The sequence below is a fragment of the Canis aureus genome, chromosome 13, assembly GCF_053574225.1.
Source record: "Canis aureus isolate CA01 chromosome 13, VMU_Caureus_v.1.0, whole genome shotgun sequence".
Taxonomy (NCBI): Eukaryota; Metazoa; Chordata; class Mammalia; order Carnivora; family Canidae; genus Canis; species Canis aureus.
Window position 1 is genome coordinate 46,263,570 of NC_135623.1, and position 8,476 is coordinate 46,272,045.

The following is an 8,476-nucleotide window of genomic DNA, read 5'->3' on the forward strand; positions in this document are numbered from 1 at the left end:
ACCGCAGTAAACACAGGCGAGCACGTGTCCCTTTGAATGAGTGTTTTTGTATTCGTGGGTTAAGTACCCAGTAGTGTGATTACTGGTCACAGGGCAGTTCTAGTTCTAATTCTCTGAAGAACCCCCCCCCCCCATATTATTTTCCAGAGTGACTGCACCAGGGTTCCTGTTTCTACACACCCTCCAAAGGCAAGGGCCTTGAAGCAGCAACAGGCCTTAGTTTCCATTTCCCTCAGCCATCACCAAAGACAGTTTTGAAGTCCATGGAGTCCCAGGTCTCTGCCAAGGTCAAAAATAAGTCAACCTCCTGAAAATTACAGCCTTTGAGGTCATTGAGGCTCAGAGGACAAGGTAAGAAGGGAGCATAGTTGGGTGTCTTCAGAGATGGGAGGTGCCGTTCTTTCGACTCCCCACCCTTCCCTCACCACTCCTTCACCTGGCTCACAGTTAACATTCAGGTCACAGCATAAGCATCTCTCACTTAGAACCCCAGACCCTCCAAGCTGGGTTGGATGCCTCCAGCGTACTCTCTTCCCAAATTACATTTTTCCTGTCATTATGTTGCACCAAACCTCACCCTCCCATCTACGTATCTGAGTCCTTGGCCAAACCCAGGATGTGAACTCTGGCTCTCACCGGTTCATAGTTGCATCTCCTGCTTTTAGTGTCTGTACTTAATGTCTAGATGTTTGTGGAAGAAGGAAGTAGGGAAGGAAATACCCTTTTCCTGAGGGAAACAAGCACTGGTGTGTGTGAAGGGCACCTCTCACTCAATGTTGTGGACCTACCTACTGTGAAAGGATTTATTCCAGTAGAAAAAATGTCAGGGTCGAGTTTGAAGAAGTCTGCAGACATGACCTACTCGTTTTGGGAGAGGAGAGGAGGGGACTTGAAGTTATGGATTTCTTTCATTGCGTTAATGACAGAGATTGCTACAGTTTCACAGCACAAAAAGTTAAAAACTTCCCAGCTTTACCATCCATGTTTTTGTTTAAAAATACGTATTTTCAGGGATGTGAGAGAATCCTCAGAGTGTAACAGAGACTAACAAGGGTCCCGCTGCTGACTACTTCAGTCCTCACACAATAGATGGGAAAACTCAGGCCAGGGAGTTGGTCATTGGTGGAGCCTGTAAAGCCACCCGCTGCGCAGCACGGTGGAGTCAAATGTTGGAGGTAGTTGTCCCTCGGGTCTGAATTCCCCCAGTTCAATGGCTTCTTCGATGGGTCCTAAATGCATTGGGTCCAGTGCCATAGATTCCTCGTATTACCTGTAACTGTGATTGTTTGAAGCAATCTATGCAACCACAGTGCAGTACAACACTCATTCATTCATTTGTTCATCTAGCAAACAGTTGTTCTGAGCGCCTACACTGCGTCAGACACTAAGCTATATGCTAGGGATGCAGTGACCAGCCTGGCCACAGCTCTCCAGGGGATGACAATCTTTGTTCCATGGGCTTTTAAAAAAAAAAAAAAAAAGTTATTTAAAAAAAAATTTTATTTATTATTTTACTGTAGTCCACTCAGTTCTTTCCTTGTGATTTATTTTACCCAGGGGATAAAACACCTAGATGAGAACCACTTGTCTTCCTCTGTTGCTTCAGACCAGGAGCCCACAGAAGAAAATGGAATATTGGTATTTGTATCGGAGCCTCAAGAACGAGGGTCCTTTCCCATTGATTGTTCCTCAGCAAATAGAGTAGTAAGAATCAAGTCCTAGACAAGGGATCAGAAGCAGAAAGGGACCTAAGCTGTTCCTGGGCAAGCCTTCACTCAAAATCAAGAAACACGCATCTCTAACCCAAGGCTGCTTCTCTTACTCCATGAAATATTTCCTGTGTTTGGTTTCTAACTACCGCCTCCACTAAGCTCCACCCCAGTCTTACGAATGCCCCAGAACAGAGATGAGTTCTCAAGGCAGTAGCTACATGTGGGAAGGCTGGGCTTCCTCCAGCCACCTCTGTCATGCCCAGGGAGCACAGCTCTGAGACGCTTCCTGTGGTTGGACAGCCCAGTGCCTTGCCCCAGCAGATGACAGAGGGAACTTGCTCTTGCTGTAAATTGCAGAACAACCTTATGGGCCTTGCCAGCATCTTCCCAGCTGGCCTATAGCTCCACAAGACCCATAGGCATCCTGGGAAGACCTGATGTGTTGGCTCTGTACCCCGCAAGCCCAGTCTGTGGTGTGCTGGTGTGCACAGGGATGGCACAGCCCTTGACCTTCCCCTAGGGCCAAGACCAACAAGTCTACCCTCTCTTGAATCTTCAATTTCTTTTACCAGTTTTCCCCCTAGTCCTACAAACATGCTATGGCCCCTGATTATGCTTTTCCTCCCCCATTCCCTCATCCCCAAGTGGCAACCATGTGTTTGTTAGGACAGACTGGGCTTTGCTGCAAAAAAAAAAACAAAAAAAAAAAAAAACAAACACAAAAACAAAACAAAACAAAAAACACTATTCTTGGCTTTTAGCAATAAGGTTACTTCTCGCTCATGCTTGATGTCCATCCAGGTCATCTGGGGCTCTGCTCATCACTGTTGCTCAGGGACCCAGGCTGATGGAAGCTTCATCTTTGACACACTTTCCATTTTATTTTATTATTTTTTTTTTAGAGAGAGAGAGAAAGATAAGGAGAGGGGGCGCTGAGGGAGAAGAAAAATCTCAAGCAGGCTCCAAGCCCAGTGAGTAGCCTGACATGGGCTTGATCTCACAACCTTGAGATCATGGCTTATGCTGAAATCAAGCGTTGAACGCTTAACTGACGGAGCCACCGGGTGCCCCTTGACAAACACTTCAGCAATGACTGTGGAGGGAGAAGGGAGTGTGGGAATGGCCAGTCCCTCCTTTCTGAAACTCATCCTTGGTCCCCCTGACATGGTTCTGAGTTTTCTCACGATTCTCTGGTTCTTCACTCGTCCATCCAGTTTTCTGACCCATGTTCCCCCTCTGCCCTTTCCATGGAGCTACTCCCTAAGGAACATTCCTTGGATACTCTAACACATATTTTCTCTCTTGGCAATTCCTTCCAAACTGTGCTTTCCAGGACCATCCCCATGTGGATGACTTCCAGATCCCTATTCTCAGCACTACTTCCCTGCACCCCAGTTGCATTGTCAGAGGCCATCAGCCTCGTCCCATGACTGCCTTGAAATCTCTTGTCTGAAAAGAAACTTTCCATCTCCACCGAGTCTACTCTTCTTCCCAAGTTCCCTATTTCTGTTGGCACCTCTGCCTTCCTCCACATTGAAACTTTCAAATTATTTTAGAATGTGTCTTAAATCCACCCCCTGCCTTATAATACTACCCAAGTCCCTTGCACCTCTGTCCTGGAGGAAAGAAGCTCTTTGACCATATTTTTAGTTTCTCTCCATAGTTCAAGGCTGCACATGGTACAACTCCAGGGAGCACCGCCATTCTGGGTGAATGACGCCCCTGGAGTTGTGCAGCGCGGTTGCTCTGCAGGCCCACACTGTGCCCATAGGAATCTGCCTGTACAATGTAGCTGAAATCATGGCAAGCCACTGTTCAAAAACCCTCCCTGGCTTCCCGTTTCAACCTGGGTGCCTTGGCTCTACTACCCACGGATCACTGTCCCTCTTCTGAGCTCTCCCATTTTTCCTACTCCAAGTAGTATTCTCTACCCTGCATCACAGTGATTTAAGAATAGTCTTTCTCTTATGTACTTGATAAGTCATTCTCAACTTGAGGGATTAAACTAATAAACACCTTTTGTTGCTTCTGGTGAAAAAACCCAAGTCAAAACGGCTTACATTTTAAAAGAGAGTATATTGGCTGACATGAATGAGAACTGCCAGGGTTATATTCTATTGTTTCAGGCGTAGCTGAATGCAGGGATTGAGGGAGATCCTTGGGATTCCTTTCCTCTCTTTCCACCCAGGAAGCTGAAATCACAGTAGACCTGTCTGGCGGTAGCTGGAGCTAAGGAGGAGATGCAGCTCCTGCCAGAGATGCTACCCAAGGCAGCTAGAGAGAAGAAACACTCCAGGTCTTTCTCTTCCTGTCCTCTGGTGGCCCACTGGGACCTCCCTATGGTGACCCCAGTGTCAACCAATAGGACTCAGAGAGGAGCGGGGGAAGAGCAAGGGGTGTGTCTGAGAGCAAACAGGCAAACTACCAGCACAAATAACTCACTCAAAGTCCTGCAACAGTAAGCAGTGGAGCCTGTGTTGGCCCAAAGATGAAGCTCTGAATCCTGCCACCCTATGCTGTGGGCAGCTTGAAGGGACATTCCAGGTGAAGCATCTGTGTGAGCGAAGACTGGGGTGAGAAATTCTAGACCATGAATGGAAATAGCAGAGAGTTCCCTAGCGCCATAGTGTAAGGTGGGCATACAGAGGAACTGTGGGGAATAGGATGCCCACTATAAAGCCTTAAGTCCTGCCTCAAGAATTTGGCCTTTGTCTGGAAAGCAAAAGGGAAGTTACTGAAGGAAAAGAAAGAGTTAAGGTAATTTATTTGCAGCTATTAAAATGTCAGAAACAAGAAGGAAATGCTTGGACTCTTCAAACAAAAGCAAGGTTCAAGGGAAACAATCCTTGAGAATACAGATGAGTATAGTAGAGTTGTTTTTTTCCTAATTTTTGCCTGGTTGCCGTCATTGGTAATGATCAGAGTATGGAAATTAGTGCTCATTCATTCACGTGGGGACCTGCGCTGAGCTGGCCCTTGTGCTAGGGGTTCAGAGGGTGCCACCCGACTGGTTGGGTGGGCTGTTCTAATATTTCCCTTCTGGAGTTGCAGGATCGCACACCTTGTAGTGACATTTGGTCTGAAAAGAGATGTGTGGTGTCCAGAAAGTGCATAAAAATGATTGTCCACTTTGAACTCGTGGGTGGTTTTAAGTCTCAATGTCATGGCTCTGGCTTTCTTTGAAGTTAAACAGTTTGAGCTTATTTATTTTCAACTGATATTGGCAGACCATGAATGATTATAAAGTGTGGGCTATAAAGGAAAATGTCTCTTGGGGAAAGGGAGATTGTGCATTTTTTTGGGGTGAGATTGAATTAGTTATTAACCCCATTGACACTTCCATATTTTTAATCGCAACCTGAAGATACTTGCTATTTAATAATAAGTTTGTTGTTGCCATCTTCAGCAACAGACATGTCCCAACTAAATGCCTGATTGTGAGCCATATGACACGAGGCATGTCACCAAGGAGACCTCCTATCAGTACAAATTGACTTTCTACAGTTGGCTAGCTTTACAATTTTTAATCAACACGCAGTACATAAAAAAGTATGACTTCCTAGGTATTTGGAAAATTTAGTCCAATTTCCATCCCATAGCACTTGCAACTCATGCATTCAATGTTTAATAACTACTTTCTATCCTCCATGAGTTCAACAAAGACTGATTACTTGTCTATATGTATTCGCCTTTGGATAATGTGAACAAAATAGATATGGGAGGGCTCCTCGTGGAGCATGAGTCTAATGGGAGTAATTTGTGTCATGGTTTGGCACAGATTTGGGCTGTCTAGAAGTTCCCTCTTTAGCAGAGAAGACAAACCTATAACTGCAAACACAATGTGTTGAGTGGATGAAGGTGTTCGTTGGTAATGAGTGTCCAGGGAAGGCTCCTCTAAGAAGCTAATGCAGTAGCTGGAACTGGAAAGGAGACCAAGAGTTTCCAAACATTTGGGGAAACATGTTTTGAGTAGGAAGAGCGCCAGGATGCTGAGTCATGGAAACGTGAAGCATCCATTCAGAGTTTGTAATGCAGAGCTCTGAGGGCATGGGAACAGGTGTGCAAAGCTAGGTCATGTGGGACCTTGTGGACCATGTGTTGGAGCTTGGACTGTATTGTATGGTGTTTGGAGGCAATTGATGGATGGGAACCAGCAGTGACATAATGGCATTTGCCTTTTAGGGACACAATCCAGTAGCATGGCAACTCCAGAAGCTGCTAAAGAGACAGGACTGAAAAAGCCCTGGCTACTCCCTGGATGCATGTGTGTGTGTGCGTGGGAGTCGGGGGCATGTGGAGAGTCTAGAAGGCTCCCAGGTTTCTGGCTTTTTGTAGCAGCCTGATTCAGTCCCCAGGCTCCAGACTTTTCACACAAAACATATCCTGTTGTTGTAGGGACAACCAGACCTAGCTTCCCTGAACACATCTTTTGCCGTGTTGCTTCTTTGCTCCAAAACTTTGAGTCAGTGTTTTTTACTCCTCCACAAATTGGAATTTTATTTCCTTTCCATAGGGGGATTTTGTGGGTTAGAGAGCATTCTGGCACATGGTTTTGTTGTTCCCACCAAGTGAATCATTCAAGGAGGACAGGTGATGCCATCTGAGGAGAGTTGTAGCACTCTGGGGAAAAAAAAATAAAAGTCTAAAACAATATATAATGAATCGTGGATAATAAATACTCAATAGAGAAGAAAATCCATGAGCTAACGCAATGTGGTCGGGCTGAGACCAGTCTCACGCACACAGGATGCAAGTGAGTGAGAAAGAGACTGACCATCTCAAAGCAGTCCTCTTCTATGAGCTTCGCAAATGTTGAGGAAAGATCCATCATTCCATCTGGCACTGTGACCTAAAAAGTGCCAAGAGCACAGGCTGCCTCACCTGTCAGCACAGTCCTCTTCCCAGCCCCCATACCTCCTCCCACCCCTACTGCAGAAGGACACATGGCCAAAGTACCTCCTGTGGTCCCCAATCTACCTGCTGCTATCTCCGGTCTTCTAGCCACGTTCCCGGGGACAGACACTGCTCTTTCAATTCTACTGCCAGGAAAGGGCCCTGGAAGCTAGAGTTAAATCACAGCGCAACCACTTAGCTGTGTGAACTTGTTCATCTTAGTTTCCTCAACTATAAAATGAAAATACAGGGCATCTGGGGGGCTCAGTCTGTGAGGCGTCTGCCTTCAGCTCACGTGGTGATTCCGGGGTCCTGGGATCAAGCCCCACGTCGTGCTCTCTGTTCAGCAGAGTCTGCTTCTCCCTCTGCCCCTCCTCTCTTTCTCACGCTCTCTCAAATAAATGAATAAAATCTAAAAAAAAAAAAAAAATTAGAATAACACTAGCAAGGTAGATGTGAGGATCAAGCCAGAGAAGGTTTCCAAAGCACTGAACGCAATGCTTAGAACACATATAGAGGGTTTAATAAATGGTCGATTCGTTGAATTTTAAAAATTGGAAAAAAATGATTCTAAGAAGGCGCAGGAACAAAATACATATTTCAATACTATGCAAATTATTTAAAACTGACTGTGATGTAGGATTAAAATAAATCTAGTGAGGAAAGAAGGGAGGAATAAACTTCACATTCTTCCCAACCCATCTGTAGGAATGTTAAAATTAGAGCATTCTTAGGACAGAGAATTGTCATGACAGTTGAACTAAATTGCGAGGGAGGAAGAAATGGCCAGGTTCTGTGTAATGTAACAATTCCTTTGAGAGTAATTAAAATCTGAAGTTCTGTTTCTTTTTTTAGAAGTGATGTTTGCCTGAAATGAGCTCTAATTGTCCCTATTGACATCCCGACAGCAGAGCGCTTGTCCTGCTGCAGGCATCTCTGTAATTAGCTCCATTCAAGAACAAAGCAGTGACCATCTTTCAGCTGCTTTCTGGCTTTTGAGCTTAGGAGGCAAAGGAGAGTTTTTGGCAGACTTGCAAAATAGAATTTAGATCTGCCACAAAGCAGTCAGTTGTAAGGGTGATAATTGCACCGTTTGTTACAATCAATTTAGACCCTCTCCGGGAAAGAATGATCTTCCAGCTAAAATTATCCACTGAATAACAGTAATATGTGAAATTCTTCCTCCTTGGAATTTTTAATGGCTGTATTTAGAATAACATGGTGACGTCAACCTATTTCTCCAAGAGTGAGCAAACCAGCTGATATTTGGGGGTGTCCCTTGATTGTTCTCGCAGATACCACCTTTTTGAAAATTCATTCTGATGTGCTTTACACTCAGTATTGTGCACTTTTCAGATGAACTGTCAATGAAATTAAAAATGTGATTACCCGAATTACACCTTGGTTAAAAAAAAAATAGGCAAAAGTTAAAATTGTGTTTCGGGGCCTGCAATACTTTCAAGTGCCACCAAAATCTTTTATAAGGAGCCTACAGACTGAATTATCATCCCCTCCTCCCTTCGCAACACACACACACACAGCATAGACATACACATATACACACTCAGCTTGGGGGAAATGGAAGGCTTCCACTTGGGTGTGTCGCATGCAAGTGTCATGTTTTGCTTGTTCTAGTCAATCTGGGAGTTTCTTTATTCTGTGAATTTCATCTGTCTACATTATTGGGATTGCTGAGGTATTTGGACTATCTCTGCTATTTTCCTCTGAGTTTCTATTTTCATACTTTCTCTTCTATTTCTTTTTTCTCCTTTCCTGTTCTTCTATTTTCCCCCTTCTGTTTTGTACCAGTTTGCAAACATTCTGGTTCTATTCTTTTAATGGTTACATTAGATATTTGAACACAGGAGCAA